This window comes from Macaca nemestrina, chromosome 14 (assembly GCF_043159975.1).
Source record: "Macaca nemestrina isolate mMacNem1 chromosome 14, mMacNem.hap1, whole genome shotgun sequence".
In the NCBI taxonomy this organism is placed as follows: Eukaryota; Metazoa; Chordata; class Mammalia; order Primates; family Cercopithecidae; genus Macaca; species Macaca nemestrina.
In genome coordinates, this window is record NC_092138.1 from 72,811,300 (window position 1) to 72,832,875 (window position 21,576).

General features: G+C 33.8%; 1 long non-coding RNA gene across 1 annotated transcript in view; it reads left to right on the forward strand.

Annotated features, from left to right (window-relative positions):
- LOC105480995 (uncharacterized) overlaps nt 1-21,576 on the forward strand; it is a 575,131-nt gene that overhangs the window by 457,378 nt on the left and 96,177 nt on the right. The window lies entirely within an intron of this gene.

Consider the following 21,576-nt stretch of genomic DNA (forward strand, 5'->3'; position numbering starts at 1 on the left):
GAGTGCTTGTGTCTTAGGTGCAGAATGATTTATAATCCTTGGGGTATATACCCAGTAATGGGATTGCTGGGTCAAATGGTATTTCTGGTTCTAGATCCTTGAGGAGTCTCCACACTGTCTTCTACAATGGTGGAAATAATTTACACTCCCACCAACAGTATAAAAGCATTCCTGTATCTCTACATCCTCTCCAGTATCTGCTGTTTCCTGACTTTAATGATTGCTATTCTAACTGGTGTGAGATGGTATCTCATTGTGGTTTTGATTTGCACTTCTCTAATGTCCAGTAATAATTAGCTGCTTTTCATATGTTTGTTGGCCACATAAATGTCTTCTTTTGAGAAGTGTCTGTTCATATCCTTCGCCCACTTTTTGATGTTTTTTTTTTTTTTTTTTCTTGTGAATTTGTTTAAATTCCATATAGATTCTGGATATTAGTCCTTTGTCAGATGCATAGATTGCAAAAATTTTCTTCCATTCTGTAGGTTCACTCTGGTGAAAGTGTATTTTGCTGTGCAGAAGCTCTATAGTTTAGTTAGATCCTATTTGTCAATTTTGGCTTTTGTTGCAGTTGCTTTTGATGTTTTAGTCATGAAGTGTTTGCCCATGCCTGTGTCCTGAATGGTATTGGCTAGGTTTTCCTCTAGGGTTTTTATGGTTTTAGGTCTAACATTTAATTCTTTAATCCATCTTGAGTTAATTTTTGTATAAGGCATAAGGAAGGGGTCCAGTTTCAGTTTTCTGTGTTTGGCTAGCCTGTTTTTGCAACACTATTTATTAAATAGGGAATAATTTTCCCATTGCTTGTTTTTGTCAGGTTTGTCAAAGATCAGATGGCTGTAGATGGCTGGTGTCATTTCTGAGGTCTCTGTTTGTTCTATTGGTCTATATATCTGTTTTGGTACCAGTACCATGCTGTTTTGGTTACTGTAGCTTTGTAATATAGTTTGAAGTCAGGTAGCGTGATGCCTCCAGCTTTGTTCTTTTGGCTTAGGATTGTCTTGGCTCTACGGGCTCTTTTTTAGTTCCATATGAAATTTAAAGTAATTTTCTTCTAATTCTGTGAAGAAAGTCAATGGTAGCTTGATTGGAATAGCATTGAATCTATAAATTACTTTGGGCAGTATGGCCATGTTCACAATATTGATTCTTTTTAAACATGAGCATGGAGTGTTTTTCCAATTTTGTGTTCTCTCTTACTGAGAAGGAAGCATTTTTAAAACCCATACATAAGATGACTCATTTCAGAAGAAAGATTTTAGGGAGCAATCTTCTCTTATATCTGGGCATATATGGTTTATGAGAGAAAAGCAGGCTAAGGAAGAAAGGGAGAGTATAATTAAGCAAAATTCTCAGTTATCTCAGTAGGAAACCAATAAAACCGCTGTACAATCAGTAATTTACTGAGGAGCTGTATGCATGTATGATACAAAGAGATTAAAGTAACAACTGGAAAACATAAAACGTTAAATGTAGTTTTTGACATTAAAGGGAGGTATTTGAGGATGGAGCAAAATTATTTTTAATTAAGAGATCTTTATTATTTTATTTTAAAATTATATACATTATACTTTTAACAGTTATAACACAGTTAAACGTCAACAAAAGAAATTTAACCCATTAGGCAATACTGTGGGCCTCATAATCCATAACATCTAAAACAAATCTCTATGAGCATATGATAAACCTTAGGTAGCTTGCTCCTATAATCATGTTATGAATTACTTCACTTCAATTAGGAGATACACCACCAAAACATATGCTGCCACTACAGTACTCCTCTGCATGAATTAATGAAAATGCTGCTTTATGCTCTTTTTGTCCTTTTTGGCTGTAATTTGGAAATGCTTGGCTATAGTGCTGTTTAGAAATAGTTATAGGTAGTTGCTAACATTTGTTACGCATCATGTCCTATGGATCCCCTTGGATACAAATGTTTTAATTACTCCAGTGGAATGAAGTGAAACACTTCACTGTATTGATTTGTCAGGTATAAGACATTCCTTGCTCTGCTAATTCTTGGCTCTGGCTGTTAAAGAGCCATGGCATCTTGGTTTGCAGCCCAGAATAAGTTACATAAATAACTTCCTTGTGGCTGGTCCACCTCCAAACTTGATGTGGTGCTACTGTTTGTTAATATCATATCAGTGCGCAGACCTGCTCGGAATATGCAATGGCTTTCTTCATCTAGAAATTGCAGGAGCAGTGACAGGTTAAGCACATGAATACAGGTGAAATAGCATTACAGCCCATGGCATCACCCAGAATTCATTTACATAAAAAAGCTATTTTCACAATCAGGTGGACCATATATGTCTACTCTGCTCTTTTTGGCCCAGCTTTTAAAACATTACATAACTTAAAACTTTTCTAAAATAAATTCTTTCCTGTTGATTTAACAGTGACAATTATCTACAGTATACAGGATATAATTATGGATTAATATTAGATGGATTTATATGCATTGTGTTACATCAAAGAGAAATTATATTTCCTTACCACTCCACTTATCACCATAGAAATGACATGAAAATTCAAATAACCTGCATCTCCATGTGATTATTTTCTCTGCTTAATCTCGGGTGTCTCATACTGTGAGTAGGAGGAATACATTTGTTCCTGACTACAACTTAGATGACTGTCCAACATGTGAGGTGATGGTTACTGTGTATAAGAAGCAACTATGACAATAAGAAGTCCAAGCATTTTTCAAATAACTTCATGCACAACTCTGCCCAGTAGCAGAACTCTCTTTGGAACAGGAGCAACCTGCTCTAATGGAAGTATTTTGATGATACATGCAAATGTTAGGAAGAAAAAAAAAAAAAAAAAAAAAACAAAGCAGAGAAACTGCTCTTGGTCTCTGGGAGAATTCTTTCAGCTCTCAGTGTGATCTGTTTATCTTAGACTTAGAAGCATGTAGTCATGCTGTGGTTTAAAAAAAATACTGTTCTATACTCATACATATGCAAGTATCATTTTAATAAATTGTTTATCAAACAGTTGTTATATTTCCCCTATTGCAATCCCAACTATGTATTTAGGAAAGATATCTGCACTGTTAAATCTTTCACAAAATTAAAGCAGTAGTTACAAAGATTTTAGGCTGTAGCTGAGGAAAGGGGGAAGGATAATATGCTCTCCCTTTGCCTTTACATTCTACTAGATTAAAGGTATTCCTGGACTGTAAATATGATTTTGAGAAATGTAATACAATTCTGTCACTCCAGAATATTTTGAAAGCCTCATAAAGCTATAAGATTGCTATTGGTTTTAAAATTTTTATACAGTGCTACTTTTATTTATGAATACTAAATCATTCAAATAACAGCGAGTAAATGGTATTCCAAAAACTTTGACAGTCCCAAATATATAGGAAAGAATTATTTACTCAAAGAAGCCACTTTATGCAAATATGCAGTTGTAGAGTGATGTTTTGTCACATGTAGAAATAGGTGATAATAAAGGAATAACAGAGAAGGTATTCGTTTTATAAAATCCAATTTATTGTTGTTGTTGCTTTAGGTTTAATCGTTATCAATTTATTTTGGTAAGAGCATTTTACAAAATAAAAATGTCATGTCCAAATCAGAAGAAACAAAAGCAATTTTTAGCAATACTTATACTAGTAAGGTTCAGAAAAATTGAAGAGTGACAATCTCATCCTCAAGATTCTGTTTCTGTGTAGACTCCAGAAATAATAGAGAAGTATCACCTTGATCAAAGCGGTTTTGCTCTCATGGACTGAGTTTATTTATACACCTATATAAAAAGGTATGCTGGATTAAATAATAATATATGTTCCACATTTCTTTTTGTCTAAAATATAATTCTGTCTACATATTCACATGTAAATGTTTAAACTTTTTTTTTTTTTTTTTTTTTTTTTTTTTTTTTTTTTTTTTTTTTTTAACTGAAATCTCTTTCTTCACCATCAGTCATTCTTGGGTATATTTTTCGAAAGGTTTGTAATGAATTTTTAAAATGTTTAGAATAGATTTAGATATAGAGATTAGTGGCGAAGGTAGTACAGAGTTTCTCTATATCCATTACTCTTTGACTTGTTAAATCTTGCCTTATTATGGTCCATTTGTCACAATAAGTGAAACAGTAGTGATACATTCTTATGAACTTAAAGTTCATACTGTTTTCAGATTTTCTCACCTTTTAACTATGTCCACTTTCTCTTTCATGATAACACATTCAATATTCATGTTTACGCAGGCTCCTGTTTACTGTGACAGTTTCTCAGATTTCCCTTGTTTCTGGTGACCTTGACATTTTTGAAGAGTACTATTCTGGCATTTTTACAGCGCCCTGTAATTGGAATGTGTCAGATTTTTGTCTCATGATTAGGCTGAAGTTATCCTTTTTTGTGAGGAAGACCACAGAGGTAAAGTGGCATTCTGGATACATCATATCTACTAGGGTGCACACTGTTAACATGAATTATCACTATTGATGTTAACAATAATCACTTGGCTGTGATAGTGTTTGTCGTATTTTTCCACTGTAACAGAAACTGCTTTTCCCCCTCTTTCCATACTCCTTGGAAATATTTCACTATGTGCAACATACACATAAGGAGTGGAAAGTTAGACTCCACTTCTTTGAGGGCAAAAACATCCTAATAAGCCATTTGGCACTTTTTCTGTGTGAAATATTTGTCTACTCTTTCCAGTTGTTTATTTATTAAATCATTTGTTTATATTAACATAGACTGATGGACATTTATTTATACTTCGGACTAGGAGCCAATACTATGTTTATGTGTTGCATAATGTTACAGATTTGACCACTGGTAGTTCTTTCATTTTGCTCCCATATTGCATTCAGATACCCCCATAATTATGATTTTTGTTTTTTGTTTAAAGCATTTCTTTATCTTCAGGCACTACAAAATGCTCCAGGACCATGTTGTACATTTCCTGCTCCGGTTCTAGAATCAGTCATTCCTCCCAGAATCCCTGGTTTCTTTGATTAGAGAATGGTATTAGAAAATAAGATCTGAGCGTTAGAAGCACTCTTTACTACCAGAGTGTCATTGCCTAAGCCCTCTCAGCTTACTGAGCAAGGAAATAACTGTGTGTATACAAATGCATATATATGTGAATATCTGAACATATTTATAGCACATCCATCTGTATCTATATTAAACTAAACATGAGGTCATGTTGATGCCTCCAACTCTAAACCATTAGCATATGGATCATTCTAATATTCTCCTCTTGCTTATCTGTAACCTCCCACTCCAATAGTTTGAAACCTGGCTTCCGCCGTCTACCATCTATTTAACTATCTGATACTAGTATATACATGTATTGTGGTTTTAGGACTGTTAACCTTTACTTTAGTGGGAAGCAATGTTATCAGTTAGAAGTGAAGGTTTATTATGTGCAGTCCCTTTTGCCTTTAGTCATATAGTCCCCATTCTTTTCCAAAGATACTTAAGGTCACTGTATTTTCCCACCCCCCAACTATCCTCTTCAGTGAGGTTGTTTCATAATTTGTAATGCAGATAGACTATTTTCTTACAGTTTCCATTCCATGCTGGGATTCCTGGAAATCCCAAATTCTTCAATTTCTATACGTTAAGGTTCACTATTTATGTGGAGAAGTTCTACGGGTTTTGACAAATGCACAATAGCATGCTATTTTGCATTACAAAATCAAACAGTATAGTCTAACTACCATTAAAAATAATCCCCTCTGGATATTCAGGCGACTCTCCTACCACCCTCCCAAATCTCTGGTAAGCATTGATGGATTTGTTATCTCTGTAACTTTGCCTTTACAAAATTGTATATAAATAGAATGATAATATATGTATCATTGTTTGACTTCTCTCTCTTAGCAAAATATAGATAAGGTTCATCTATCTTTTCACATGGCTTGATAGTTCATAGTGTTTTATCACTGAAAGATAGTGTTCCACTTTATGGATGTTCTTCTGCTTGCTTATCCATTCATTTATTGAAAGACATTTGGTTGCTTCCCATGTTTAGTGATTTTGAATAGAAGTGTAAATCTTTGTGTGCATATGTTAGTATGAACATAAATTCTCAAATTGATGGGAAATACTAAGGAATGCTATGTCTGCACCACATAGCAAGGCTTTATTTAGCTTTATAAGAGGCTACCATACTGTATTCTAAAGTGGCTATCTCCTTTGGCATTTTGACCATTAATAATTGAGATTTCTTATTGCTTTGCATCTCCACCAATAATTTGTATTGTCAGTTTCTAGATTTGTAAACATTAGACTGGGTCAGCACTGGTATCTCATTTTTAAAATTTTCATTTCCTTAATGGATAATGAAGTAGAGTGTGTTTACAGATTTATTTTCCATTTACATATTTTCTTGGTAAAATGTCTGCTCGGATTTTTTGCTCATTTTTATTTGGGTTCTCTGTTTTTCTTGTTGGGTTTTATGACTTGTGTATGTTGGCTAAATTATTTATCAAATATATGCTTTGAAAATATTTTCCCGTAGTCTGACTTATTTTTTGATTATCTTAAGAGTTTTTTTGATGAAACAGAAATTTAGCATTTTTCTCTCTGCTTTTTGCATGTGGATGTCCAATTGCCCCAGCATCAATTATTAAAAAGTTTATTCCTTCTCAAATGTATCTCCTTGGTAGTTTTGCTAAAAATCAATTGACAATATTTGTGTAGGTCCACTTCTGTGATCCATATTTTATTCCAGTTTTCTATATGTCTATTATTTCATCAATACCATACTTAATTATTAATTGTAGCTTATACTAAGTTTTCAAATGAAGCTGTGTAAGTCCTGCAACTTTGTTCTCCTTTAGGTTTTGTTGGCTATTCTTATTCTTTTATCTTTCCATATAAACTTTTGAATTAGTTTGTTAATATTTACAAAATTCTTTCCTATGATTTCGATTTACTTGGATTGAATCTATAGATCTACATTTTTTTTTGCTGAAGGATGAGAGTGACAATTTCCAACCCTACATTTTGAAGTTGAAATTGAAAGTCAGTATCCTTTGATTAAAAATGATATGTTATTGGTGTCTACTAGCGAGATAATAGGATGAGTATGGTATTCTTTTGTCATGGTGGATAGTGTTTCAATAATTTGTTTTCAAATAAGATTCAAAATTAGAATATATTTTGTATGAGCATGACATATATGGCTGTCTTAGTGAAAATAGTAATTATTACCTTGATTTTTCTGTCACAAAACAACTCCCCTCCTTGAAAAATCTCAGAGTTACATTTGATAGCAGATACCCTAATCAAAATGAATTTTCTTTGATTTCATCTGATTTACTAGTACTTAAAAGTTACTGACAAAGTTGTCATAAGCCAAAATTTTAATGTTCGTTTGTTATATCAATGATTTGGTGATGTAAGTTGGTAGAAAATCAGAGATGGCTAAAAATACCTCCAGCTGTTAAAGGGTCCCAGCCTAAGTTATCCGAGTAAATGCCACATTCCCCTATAGGCTTGTCTGATGTAATGATATATTCAGTGTTAATTAACCATAGAGAACCCATCTGGGAAAACTTAGACAAGGTTGCATAGGAGTGAGACAATAGTTAAGAATCAAAAATTGTAAATCTGGAAATCCTGATGCCCCATGAAATCTTAGCTAGACAATAATTAAAATTATGTAGATATTTTTAAATGTTAAAAGCAGTTAACACAAATAGCATTTTTATTACATGCAGAATTAAATTGTATTAAATGCTTGAACTGGAAAATATGTATATTTAGTTACTTGGTCGGAAAATTGGAAGAAATTTACTTATATCCAATATCTTCTCATCACGCATAAAACGAAGACCTAAGCAATCATATGATTCTGGGAAATATTTACTATTTCAAAAAGATTCTCATTGTTATAAACAATTAAGTAGATGTCATAACTGCTTTTAAATAACTCACACACACACACACACACACACACACACACACACACAAAACATTCTGAAACTGTGTCTAAGTTACAAAGTCCTGGGCTAACAGTAACCACAAAAAAATGTTTAATAGTATGTTGTATTATGTCATGGTAGATTATTTATGGGCAATGGAGCAAGATATTCTTAAAGAGAATTCTCAACATATGACAGCATTCCAGCAAGGAAGTCCATAAACCATATCTTCTCTACGTTTTTGTCACATAGAAGGGAGAAGCAACTTTCTCCAATAAGGTGCAATAAGAATATTCGCAGAATAGACATCTTTAACTGTCCCAAACTGCCTAAAGCCTAATATTTGCATGGATTAGTGATTATAAAATATTAGTAAAGCAAAGGACAAGGGCAAATAAATATTGATGATGAAATTTACACAAACTCTTGAGTAAATTGCACAGAGAAATGAACTATCTAAACTAAAATTTGTCTTCAATTAGTGTAGCAATCCTAAATGGAGATGGTGATTATATTGATGAGTGTTAACACACAATACCGACCAGAGTGTTAGCTCACAATACAGACCAGAGTGGGTTACAGTAATGGATCAGAGGGTGATATGGAACCAGCAACAGGCCAGAAAGAATGATGAAAAAATATTTTTTTCTCTAGAATATTATGAATAAATTAGAAGTTAATGTTAGTTTAAAACTAAAAGTTATGTATGTGAATTCCAGTTTTGCATGTGTGGTTATGAAGGCAGTTCATTGTGGACAAATTGCTCAGATTTGATTTCTGGTCCTAATACTTAACAGTGGTATAATATTGGAGAAAGATTCATTTTCCTCATCATCTGAGATAATAAATATAGCAGTACCTCAAAACCATAGGATCATTATGAGGATTAGATAATATAATAAATGCAGTGTGCTTAAAATAGTGTCTTGCATTTAACAATTGCTCATACAATTAGTTTCTTCATTATATGTTATATAAACAGCATATAAAATGCTGATATGTAAAATACATATGTGTATCATAAATTATGTATGTAATAGACCAGCAAAATTATGACTACTATAGAAATATATGTTAATCACATGTATAAAGTAAGTTTTGCATATTTTTATTTAACATTTTTGTTCAAATATTTGAGAGTGGGGCATTTTATAAAGTTGATTCTATACAGTAAATTAAATTATTTTCAATTTATATTTTTATCCTTCTATCCATAAAATCAAAAAGAGGAAAACATTCTATATGGAGTAACCTGACATTAGAGTATCACATTATGGAGAAAAATCTCTATTATTTTTGGAATGAGCAATCTTCAGTAGGCCTCATATTAGTGAGTGTAAAATGCACTTGATTGATATAGGAACGTTAATCTGCCTTTTGTGAAAGAATATTTATAAATTCCATTAAGGGCATCTTTTATAGTCAAATGACTAAATTTTTCTTGTAATTATTTAATTTAATTATACTTGCAATCTAGATTCACCATATAATTATATACTTTCTATTTTATGTTTTATTAAGTTCCTTGAAAATGAGGAATACAACGTCAAATCTATAAATGACTTGTCATATTACAATCCCTTACCTGACTTAGCAAACCACACACTCACAGACACACATATGCAAATGCAGCACTCATGCAGACACACACACACACACACACACACACACACACACACACACATATCTACATACTGTTTGAAACTTTGAAGTAGAAATAGCTTGATTCCAGCAATATGGAGTATAATTAAATGACCACATAATTTATCATCTAAAGCAGAACATCTTGAAAGTGAAAGGTGGCTTTACTTATAATTACTCAGGAATGACAGATGTGAAGGAGATTGTCATAGGCAAGCCAAAATTCATGGTGACCCTAACTGGAATATGGGAAAGAGAGCATATACAGTGTTCATCAGCTTGCATGATAGCAAACACTCTTGATTTGATTTGAATCCAGGTGCTAACCTTTTACAGTTGGATAAGTTAATTAATAATCTCCTTAGTCACGAGTTTTCTCATCCCAAGACGGGTTAATATTACCTTTCATAGAATTGCTGTGATAATCTGATGTGAAAATGTATATAAAGGAATAGTTCTGTTATGTAAACACAAGATAGGTTAACCGCTGTGTTACTACCTCCATAGTTTTAATGATAAAACAATTTGTTTCCTGGTGATAAACAACATACATTAGTTTATCTGTTCTGTTGATAAATATGGTGAATTAAAAATAATTGCATTTTAGGATGTGCTTTGAAAGGAAACGACTTAGATCTTATATATTTGTGAGCCTTCTGCTTTCGTTCTTACCTATATTAATCTCTACATATACTTTCTTCATAGTTTGCAATTTTCCTGAATATAGGGACCGTGTCAGTAATTTACTTTAAAATATTTAGAGATTCTCTAAATATTGCTTATATTTTGGAACAAAAATAATTTTACCTAACTTTAAGTTCTATTTCTGTAACAAATTAGGTAACACTTGAAGCTGCTTTAAAACTTTAACATGTAGTATTTTCCTATGTTCCAATGTAAAATATATTGCATAAATACAAACAAAATTGGGGATTTTTTTTTAGATTCCATGTAACTTTTAATCTGTTCTGGATATATTACTCAATACTGAAATGCATAAATCTTGTTCTAAAATATGCACAAACTTTTATATACAGAACACAAAACTGTACCCTTAATATGGTTAAATGGTAAATTTTATGTTACATCTTTTACCACAAAGAAAATTTTTGAAAAAATGAAATACCAGCTAATGTATTCTCTTTGGATAGTTAACACAATTTGTGAAGATACAGGCCTCTAAAACATTATATTCGTAATCTTCAATGTGCCAGCAAAAATGAATCATTTAGTTTATTAATGAAATGCAGTGAGGCTTATGAGTAAATTTAAATACATTACTGTATGTATACACAGAATTTGTACATGGTAGAATCTTGAATATAAGTGTCTAGCACAAAAGCTTAGAGTTACAAGGGATCACCCTACAAATAATCCTCCTCCAATACAGATACCCTTTTAAATGACATTTGCAGCAAAAAATGCCCTCCCCATTGTACAGTCTCATTAACAAAGAATTTATTACTTTACAAAAAATCTCACTCTGTGGTTAAAAAACAATGGGTAAGAAAATTCAATGTTGCCATAACAGTAACTTGTACTTATTAGTTCAGCTTCTAGATTTTGTACTCTAATAGGTAAGTCTAATCTCTTCTTTGATATTCCTTTAAATCTGTGGAAAGAGCTATTAAATCCTCCATTTAGTTGTTAGTTTGTTTTGTTTCATTTTAGGATGAAAGGAAATTATCCCACTTTTAAAAATTATCCTGGTAATTCAAAACTTTTATTCACAGAAGTGATTATGGGAGATGTAGTATAATTTATGCCAGTTACAATGGGTTTGCTATACCGTTTTTTCTGCATATTATATTCCAATTAATACATCCTGAAGGTAATGCTACTTTGTACAGTTAGTTTTAGACTGCAACTGCATTTATTTAAAAGTGTGTGAAAGTAGCGTATTTGTATTTGATATGTAGTGTATTTGTGGAGTGTGTGTTCCAAAGACTGGGATCTTGTATACTTATTTACCAAAATTGTCATGCTTATTTTTGGAAAATAAATGTTTTACTCATTACTTTGTCAGTCTGCCCTGTCCCCATTCATTATACCACTTGTGCTCATATTCCCTTATAGTTAATTATCAAGCAAAACTCTCAGGGACAAAATACATGGTGATCAGGACAAATATAACAACATGAGAAGCTTTTTAGCATCAGTAGCACAAAAAAATCCACAAATAACCAAAATGCTCATAAAACTCTCAAGTTGAAAACACTGAACGTGATAAAGGAAGGGCTGATTATCTGTTGCATAGGATTATAAGGCAATGAGAAAGGGACATGCGAATAAATTTTGAAAAGAGGACATTGATATAAGAGTAGTCTTAGTCCAGAAGTCATATTTGGTACTTTATTGTATTATTTGTATTTTATTTAAACACACCTATATTACATTGATTAATAGACTAATTTACGTTATACTTTGATATCTATAAAATAAAATATTTGATACATCAAAATCAGATTTCATAACCGAAACATCTCAATCACTAAAAGGACACATTATTCAAAAGACTTTGGCTGTCTTTAAACTTCTCTTGGCTGTTTTCTCACTTTAAATTGGACAATACAAACTAATCTTCAACTTACCTTCAAATCTGAATAATCTATGATTGAATAATATATAAGAGATCTTAAAGAGAAGTTACAAAATTTACCAAAGGCCAAGATATATAAAGTTCTGAGGCTATTACCATCCTGTCAACTTTCCTGAAAGTGCAGCCTCTTTAGTTCAGAGAACCTTTGTATGGGATTCCGTCTTCAAGTGGAACCTTTTAGACTAAGGTCTATGATTCATATTTATATCTCCTTCCTTAAACCTTCTCATTCACAAATACATGTGTATCTCTAATACCCCCACATAAATAATCAGTATCCATATCTCCCTCTATTCCCACATCCCTTCCCAAATGGAAAGCAAATACTATAGTTACCTTATAACTACTTTTGCTGCCAGAGTCCTGAGAAGAGTTCCATCTTCTATCTAAACCATTGTACTGTAGCCTGACCAAGAAATGGCAGAGGTCTCTTCTACAGATTTCCAATCCAACCCAAGCAGGTTTGTTAGAGATACTCATTATCAAGTTTAAAATGTTGTCCTCTCTTCCTAGTTTACTGAGAAGCTTTATCACAAGTTGGTTTTGGATTTTGTCAAATGCTTTTTCTGCATGTGTTGGTAAGATAATAGAATTGTTCTATTTTAGCTTGTTAATGTGATAGATTGTTTTTCCTTCATTCAACAAATATTTATTAATAAATTTTTAAATTATGTGAACTGACAGATAATAGAGACAGTTATTAGATGCAATATGATGTTTTGATTTGTATTTACAATGTAGATTGATTAAATCAGACTAAAAGACATAAACTAAAACATAAAAATATGGAGAGATGCGCCTCTATTCTGGGAATGGCTGGGTCTTTCCTCATTCCTTACATACCTGGGAATACTCCCACTTCTTTGGAAGATCAAACCTAACATAACACTATAGTTGGTTTTTCACATAAGGCCCAAATCAGTGTTATGGAAAAAATACTGATGTTTAGTTTTCATTTCATTTCATTCTCATTCATTTTTTTTCTAAACTTTTCATTTTAGAACAATACCATTTTTACAAAATTATTGCAAACTAGTACAAAATTTTCCCATTCTTTCCTATTATTAACATTTTACTTAGTGCTCTGTGTTTGTCATAATTAATGAACCAATAGTGATACATTATTAGGGAGAACAGTTCTACCATTTTCTTTGTAAGTCAGCTATCAAAGTTATTCTGCCTACCCGTTATTTTTTAAGATTTTTCTGTGCCACAGTTACACACCGGTTTACTGTGTCTCCCAAAATACAAGAGATTGTAAAAACTCTGACTTGTCCTGTCAGAATCTTTTGCCTAAGCTTGAAGTGATGTTAGTGTGAGGGGTTGTTAATCCCTCTATGGAGAGCTAAAAGCTCTCCAAAAATCTTCTCTTATAATACCCACACTCCCTCCCCACTTACATGCTGATATTGTTGAGGGCGTTAAGTCTCCCATAGTAAGTTTTACCCTTCCTCTGCAATTTCCCCATCTTACCCAAGAATATAGTGTCTATTATTTGTTTTCTGTAGCTGAGATTCTCCAATACTTTCGTTATTATATCAGAACAATGCAAATCAAAATCACAAAATGATATACTGCACACATACCACAATGGTTAAAAAGGAAAAGAGAAAATACGAAGTGTTATCTAAGCTGTAAACCAACAGACTGTCATACCCTGGTGATGAGACAGTATGTACTTGTAGGATCATTTTGGAAACTATTTGACAGTATCTCCAAAATTTGAATATATTCTTCTTATGATCCAGACATTGTATAGCCAACAAAAATGTGTATGGATGTTTACCAAAAGATAATCACTAGAATGTTTGTAGCAGCATTGTCTAAAATAGATTCAATCTGGAAACTACCCAAAGGCCATCAATTATAGAATGGACAGATAATAAATAATGACATGGTCAAATCAGGGAAATTATGCCAAAATAAGAATAAATAATCTTTAAAAATCCACAGTTAGGGTTCCCTTTTCTCTACATCCACTCTAATAAAAGGTAACACTATGGTTTATTGACTCCCTGTCAAATACCTCAATAGTAAAAATTATGAGCCTTAATTATCTGGTTTGCATTACATCTGACTTCTATAATTATATAGAAACTTACTGACATTCATCTTTTCGTTAATAGCCGTTCTAACAGGCATGGATGATATCTAATTGTGGCTTTAATTTACATTTCCCTGATAATTAGAGATACTGAACATTTTCTTTTATGTCTGTACACTGTTGGTGGAAATGTAAATTAATATAGTGAATTTGGAAAATAGTATGGAAATTTATTAAAAACTAAAAATAAAATTAACATATGATCCAGTTATCCTACTTCTGGGGTAAATATCCAAAAGAACTGAAGTTGGTATGTCAAAAGGATAGCTGCATTCATTTCATATGTTCATTTTAGCATTATTAATAATAGCCAAGAGATGGAAGCAATGTAAGTGTCCATCAACAGATGGATAAAGATAATGTGGTATGTATACTGAATGGAATACTATACAGCCTCTAAAAAGTAGGAGATTTTGTCTTCTGTGACAACACAGATGAAATTGGAGGACATTATGCTAAGTGAAATAAACCAGGTGCAGAAAGACAAGTATGGTATGATCTCACTTATATGTGGTATCTAAAACAGTTATTCTCATCAAACAGAAGCTAGAAAGGTACTTATTAGAGGCTAGAGTAGGAAAGGGGGAAAAAAGGCTGGAAAAAAAGGAGATGTTAATCAAAAGTGTACAAAGTTTCAGTTAGACTAGAGGAATAAGTTTTGGTGATCTTTTGCACCATATAGATGCCACAGTTAATAATAGTGAGTTCTATATCTCAGAATTTCTAAAATAATGCATTTTCAATGTCCTCACAACAAAAAATGCTAAATTGGTGAGGTAATGGATTTATTAATTACCTTGATTGCATCTTTCTACAATGTATTCATCATATTGTACCCCATAAATATATAAAATTATTTGTCAATTAAAAATACATTTTAAAAAATAGGCCAGGTGCAGTGGCTCATGCCTGTAATCCCAGCACTTTGGGAGGCTGAGGTGGGCAGATCACAAGGTCAGGAGTTCGAGACTGGCCTGACCAACATGGTGAAACACTGACTCAAAAAAAAATACAAAAGTTAGCTGAGCATGGTGGCGTGCACCTGTAATCCCAGCTACTCAGGAGGCTGAGGCAGAAGAATTGTTTGAACCCAGGAGAAAGAGGTTGCAGTGAGCCGAGATCGGCCACTGTACTCCAGCCTGGGTGACAGAGTGACACTCTGTCTCAAAAAAAAAAAAAAAAAAAAAAAAAAAATCAGTGAACTTCAAAAACAAAATATCTGTTGGAGAATTGCTTTATGGCTGAGCATGTCATGTGGTTGATCTTAGAGTATGTATTGGTGTGCAGGTGAGAAAAATGTATTTTTTTATTGTGTTGGGTGGTGTAGGTATCTGTTAGGTCCAGAGACCATTATCCTAAACAACACAGTAACAGAAAACCAAATATTACATATTCTCACTTATAAGTGGGAGGTAAACATTGAGAACACATAGACACAAAGCTGGGAACAATAAATACTGAGGCCTACTTGGGGGAGTAGAGCAAGAATTGAAAAACTATCTACGAGGTACTATGTTCACTACCTGGGTGATGAAATCATTTGCACACCAAACCTCAGTGACTTGCAATCTACTCATGTAACAGACCTGCACAGGTAGCCCTGAATCTAAAATAAAAGTTGAAAAAACGGTAAAAATAAAAACATAATGTTCAATAAGTAAATTCTGACACAAAATAATACACGTTGTATTATCTCATTTACCTAAAGTGTGTGTTGGAAGAGAACATCAAAATTGTTATAAATCGAGCTAGTGGGCCTCCTCTGGGGGAGATAAGGACTAGAAAAGAGTGTGATAGGGGTTCTGTGGCAGTTGCTTGCTCTTTTTCTGAATTTGAATGCTGGTTTCACAGATATGTTTAGTTTGTGGAAATAAGTCCAGCTATTTATTTATGTTACGGCATTTTACTGCATGTCCATTAGGATCTTAAATTAAATTTAATCCTTTGTGCTGGAGCTGCAAAGTAAGTAAAAAAAAAGATTTAAATTTTTTTTTCTAAAAATAAGGAAAAATTATACCATTAAATTAATATGGTATAATCACTGTTTCTCCAGGTTTCTCTTAAGTTAGACTTTTTCCATGCAAATGACAGAGGCTCCCTTGTTATTTGATTCTTTCTGATTGTAGCAATTTCTGTTCTAATAAGAGCTAGTACTACCACTCATTGACTTCCTATCGAGTTCTTCACAAAGCAAAAGCTTTGAGCCTTAATTCTCTGGTTCCATTATACCTAACTTTTGTAATTACACAAGAATAGTCAAAAATGTATGTTCTAATACAGCTTATCACTTAGACTTTCCATTTTCTCACGACACCAACAATTAACAACTCCATCATTCTTGTGACTATCCTTTAAAACTTGTTATCTCAGTATATTTCCACATCATGAATTTTATTTTCTCATAATTCATGCCCTTAACTTGAAGACGGAGTCTCGCTCTGTCACCCGGGCTGGAGAGCAGTGGGGTGATTTCCGCTCAGTGCAAGCTCCGCCTCCCGGGTTCACGCCATTCTCCTCCCTAAGCCTCCCGAGTAGCTGGGACTACAGGCGCCCGCCACCTCGCCTGGCTAATTTTTTCGTTTTTTTTTTTTTTTTTTTTTTTTTTTTTCAGTAGAGATGGGGTTTCACCGTGTTAGCCAGGATGGTCTTGATCTCCTGACCTCGTGATCCCTCCCAAAGTGCTGGGATTATAGGCATGAGCCACCTCACCCAGCCAATAATCTTATTTCTTTATTCTCTACATCTGTTCACGCCAAGAACTTCTGGTGGTCGTGGTACCGTCTGGACTCTCTTGGATTTATTCCCTTCTTATCAATCTTAATTTCTTTTCATATATCACTTCAGTTTCTGCCATTATCTGCAATTGCTTTATCTTTTTATAATTGGACTTTTTTGTCAATTCAATAATGCCCAGTTCTATATCTGTACCTAGACTTTCAAATTCTATTGGAGAAAATGGTATAACTTATATGTTGTGGCTATTAGACTTGTGTGTTCTATAAATGTGACTAGATCTTTGACACATGCATCAGGACATACTGCTTAGTAATGTGTAAGAAACTACCTCAAAATTTTGTGACTTAAAACAACAATTAATTTATTCTCACAGATTTTTGGGTCAGATGGGGTGACTCCACTTTATGTTTGATATCTATGGGTCTAGGTTGGTTCCACAAGTTAGCTCATTCTTGGTCAAGTAGGCCAGCTGGAGAATTCGTCTCACAGCTATGACAAAGGATCAAAGAATGATGTCTAATAATGCAGATGATTTCTACGTATCTGCTCGCAACACATCTAAAATCCTTTGACCAAAGCACTCACAATCCCGAGCTCAAAGTCAAAAGTGGAGAGTTGTGTGGAAATTTAAATGGCAAAAGACAGTACACAGTGTCCATTAACAAACCAATAATATGGTATGTTTCTGTTTGGCTCCAAATATAATTCCCTCATTGTAACAGACCCTTTGTCTCCTACTTCACAGGGAAAAAGTCTGTTCAGCATGAATTTCTACAATTTTCTATCTTCTCATTTCCATCTTTGGATTTACCTGTATTTCTTTTTATGCTTTCCTATATCTTTCCATTCTCAAAGTGAAAGAAAAATTTGTTCGTTTTTAGTATATTCTCAAGCTACTTCTTAAAAATTTAGATTCCTGTTTCTCAATTGAGCACATCTGTCTTTCTAATATCTGTGCGTGTACGTGCGTGTGTGTGTGTGTGTGTGTGTGTGCAGGTACACATCCTCTAACTTCTCCTGCCTTGTTTATATAAGGTGCTGTAAAAAAGTCTATGTCCTGGAGGCATTTTGTTTAAAACATAATATTCAAAATCAATTATTGGGGAAGGCAAATGTAAAAAATATGTATTTCATCTTTTAAAGCTAATTGCTTTAAGATCCTTCAGGGAGATTACGGGAAAGAAAAATGTTTGCCTGATTTCTAAGAATCCCTTAGACAGTAGGGCAAATTAGCAAGGTCAATGCAAACTTCTCAGTATGTACCTTCCTCGACTCCACTGGAAGTGGTTCCTTTTGCAGCCATGGTCTTATCCTTTGGGATGAACCATGTATCCTCTGTCACCTGGGAGAATGGTCTTCTCCAGTATCATATTTCTCTACTTGCTCCTTGTATGTCTTTTTTAAGGTGATTTTGAATATCTGTGATGTAATCTGTTATGTCAAGGTTTATAACATAACTACCCAGGAGAAACCATATTTTTTCTCAATTTGATTTCCTTGAGGACACCACATTGTCAACCCAAGGCATCCTGTTCGTCTCTTTTACCCACTTCTCTTAGTTCCCGTCTTGCTCTTTTGAATTATATCCTTCCTCATGAATGCCTCTGGTATTTTACCTGGATAAAAATGTTCCTGTAGTGAGGTGAGTAATGCTGCACAATGTGATTTATTTGGCTCCCATGTTCTCCAGGGGATTGTCCTACTACTGTGTTTTGGATTATTTTGAATTCCACTGTGAGTTATAATAACAATTTATCTATGAAATAAGCCATCTCTCACCACAAAAGATTGACAGAATTGAAAAATGTTTGCCTACAAAAGAAGAAAAAACATCCAAAACTATTGAAAATGCATGAGGAATTCCTACTGACTTATTTAGAAATTCTAGCTACTGTGGGGATAGACAACAAAATTTCAGTTACTTTTTTTTTTTTTTTCAAAGTAAACCTTTCCATCAAGTGGGTTGATTTGGATCATGATTTCAGAATGTTTATAAATTCATATGTATCCTCTTGAGAAATATCAAGCTCTTAAAATAGTTTTAAGAATGTCTGTCTGTTGTCAGTGATAAGAACTTTATTTTTAATAATAAATTCAGTACTATAAAATCCAGGTGAAGGAAAAAAAAAAAAAGAAAAAGGACTGGGATGATTCAATAGCTAGCTAAAAAAGCATGTCTTCAGGAGATAGATGTTTCTGGTTTGGCTAACTCTCCTCCCACTTTTCTTGTAAACAATGGTCATTTATTTAAAAGGCAACAGAACAGGAAAATAAAATAGTATAAAACAAAACTAAACTAAAATGACAAACACAAAAATATTGAAAAGAGAGAACTTGAGGTTATCATCAGAGAAGGAAGGACTGGGTCTATGAGTTAGCCCTGTTCTTGGCCTGGCCTGAACCTACTCATAAGAACCTAGATTCCTCAGATTTTGATTCTTCCTTTTTCCACTGGCTTTTCTCATGGTTAAGCAAGAATTATTGAAAGTCTCTGCCTTATTTGGAAGTATTCTCCATGTTCCATGCCTCTGAGCAGAGGTTAAAACACTATGTGAGAGGCTGGGTTACATGTGAACTGGTCAGATGCTTCACTGAGTTCTGCATTCACTAAGTCTAGAATTGTGCCCTCAGTTCTCAGACCTATTTTCTTCTTGCATCTCTCAGTCCTAATCACTGCAGACAGGGAAAGGGCAGTAGTGAGCGTAGGAGAAAGGAGCTGGAAGAGAGGCAATTAGTTCTCCCTCTGTTTTTTACTCAACAGATAGGACTGTTGGAACCCTTGATTCTGATTATAGCATTTCTACCATCTACCCAGCGACTCTGCTTCTAGAACTATCTCTACCACCATGCATCTTTCCTCTAACAGGCTGAACTCTTAATCACAGCATTCCCATTCTGAATTGACTGTGTCTTTTTTGGAACTTGAACTTAGGTATCACATTTTCTAGTAGCCGGAAGAGAGAAACTTTTATAAGGATCTGATTAGTAAATCCTTATTCTCGCTCACCCTAAAATCCTTTAATTAGGCTTGATTTTTCTCTTTTTCTACAAACCTGTGACTCTCATAATGCATGTGTAACCAGAGTATTCAGTAAGCAGTTTAGCAGCGATATTCTCAACAAGTGGAGTGTTAACCTGTATTGTTTTTCTTTGCTTCTGTTTCAAATTCTATCTTAGACAAAAAGAGCACAGGAACATGAAGACATGATGTGAGTAGAAAAGGCTCACCTGTGAGTTTGAAAGCATGAGTGTCAGAGTAACCTGAAAGCGATATAGAATCCAAATGAGCTCTGAACCCAACTGTGAGCTCTTATGTTTCCTGCAGTTTTCACATTAATCTTAATCACTTTTAAAATCATTTTCTTTTTATCAGTGTTTTATCAATTCCTTCTCTTTTTCTTCCTAAAGGGGGTTTTCACTCACAGAAAAATCAAGAAACCTTAGACATGATTTTTTTCTGCCTTAATTTTCCTGGGGACTTCCTGGATCAGGGATGCCAGTAATCACCAAGGATGTCATATTATCCACCCAAAGTTGTCTGCTCTCTTATCCAGTTTCTTTGTAAGGCCCTGAAGGGAAAACTGGACAGAACACACCTGTCCATCTGTTTACTACTCTGAACTCAATTCTGCACTACATTGAGACAATCTCTCTCTCTACATAGATAATCCAACAGGTTGAACATGTACAGAAGAATAAAGGTTGGTGTTTTAGTGAATTTATGCATCTCCCTCATTGCCTCCTCTTATTCCATAGAGCCAGAGGATGTAAATAACTCTGACAGGGGAACTATCTAACAGTTGGATAGTGTGTTTCTCTGAAAAAAAAAATCAGCATGCTGTTATCATGCTGAGTATGATATTAGAAGCTGGGAAAACAAATACATAAAATCTTAAAGGAAAGAACGTCCAGACTCAGCTATAACAAACAGGATCCTCTGTACAGACTCTTTCTGCTTCTGATCTGAGTTTTCTTCCTTGAGTACCCCTCTCCTTTTCCATTATACTACCTTCTCAGGTATCTACCCGATTCCCTCTCTTAGAAAAAAACAAAAAACAAAAAACTACATCTTCTATGGGAATAGGCTTCTTTTTGTTCGTTTGTTTCCTTCTATTTTCTGGAAAGGAAATTTATTCTTTGGGTTTCATTTGAGTGAAGATTGACATTCCCCTCTTTCACTATTAACAGGTTCCTGAGAACAGAGGACTGTAATCTTCCTGGATCCTACAATTCTAGATCAATAGTGCTACCACTTAGTTACCTACAGGGAGATATATTTTCATATTATATCAAATATGCGGTAAGCGTATTACATGGAAACTACTGACAATTATCACTGGAAACCATACAGTTTAATTGTACATTTGGGAAATAACATTTCCCCTACTAATTCCTATCACCCAGCCTTCAATTACTGACTTTAAGAGCATATGGTTGTTTCTTTTCACACTTGAGAACTCGGCATCACTGAAACTGTCACTAAGCTGCTCCTCAGAAGCTGCTCCTCTATTTTCATTCTGGTCCTACTGTTCTAGAATGAGAAGGAGTTAGCTCATCCATCTTAACAATTAACTATTTCTATTCTCTGCTTGTC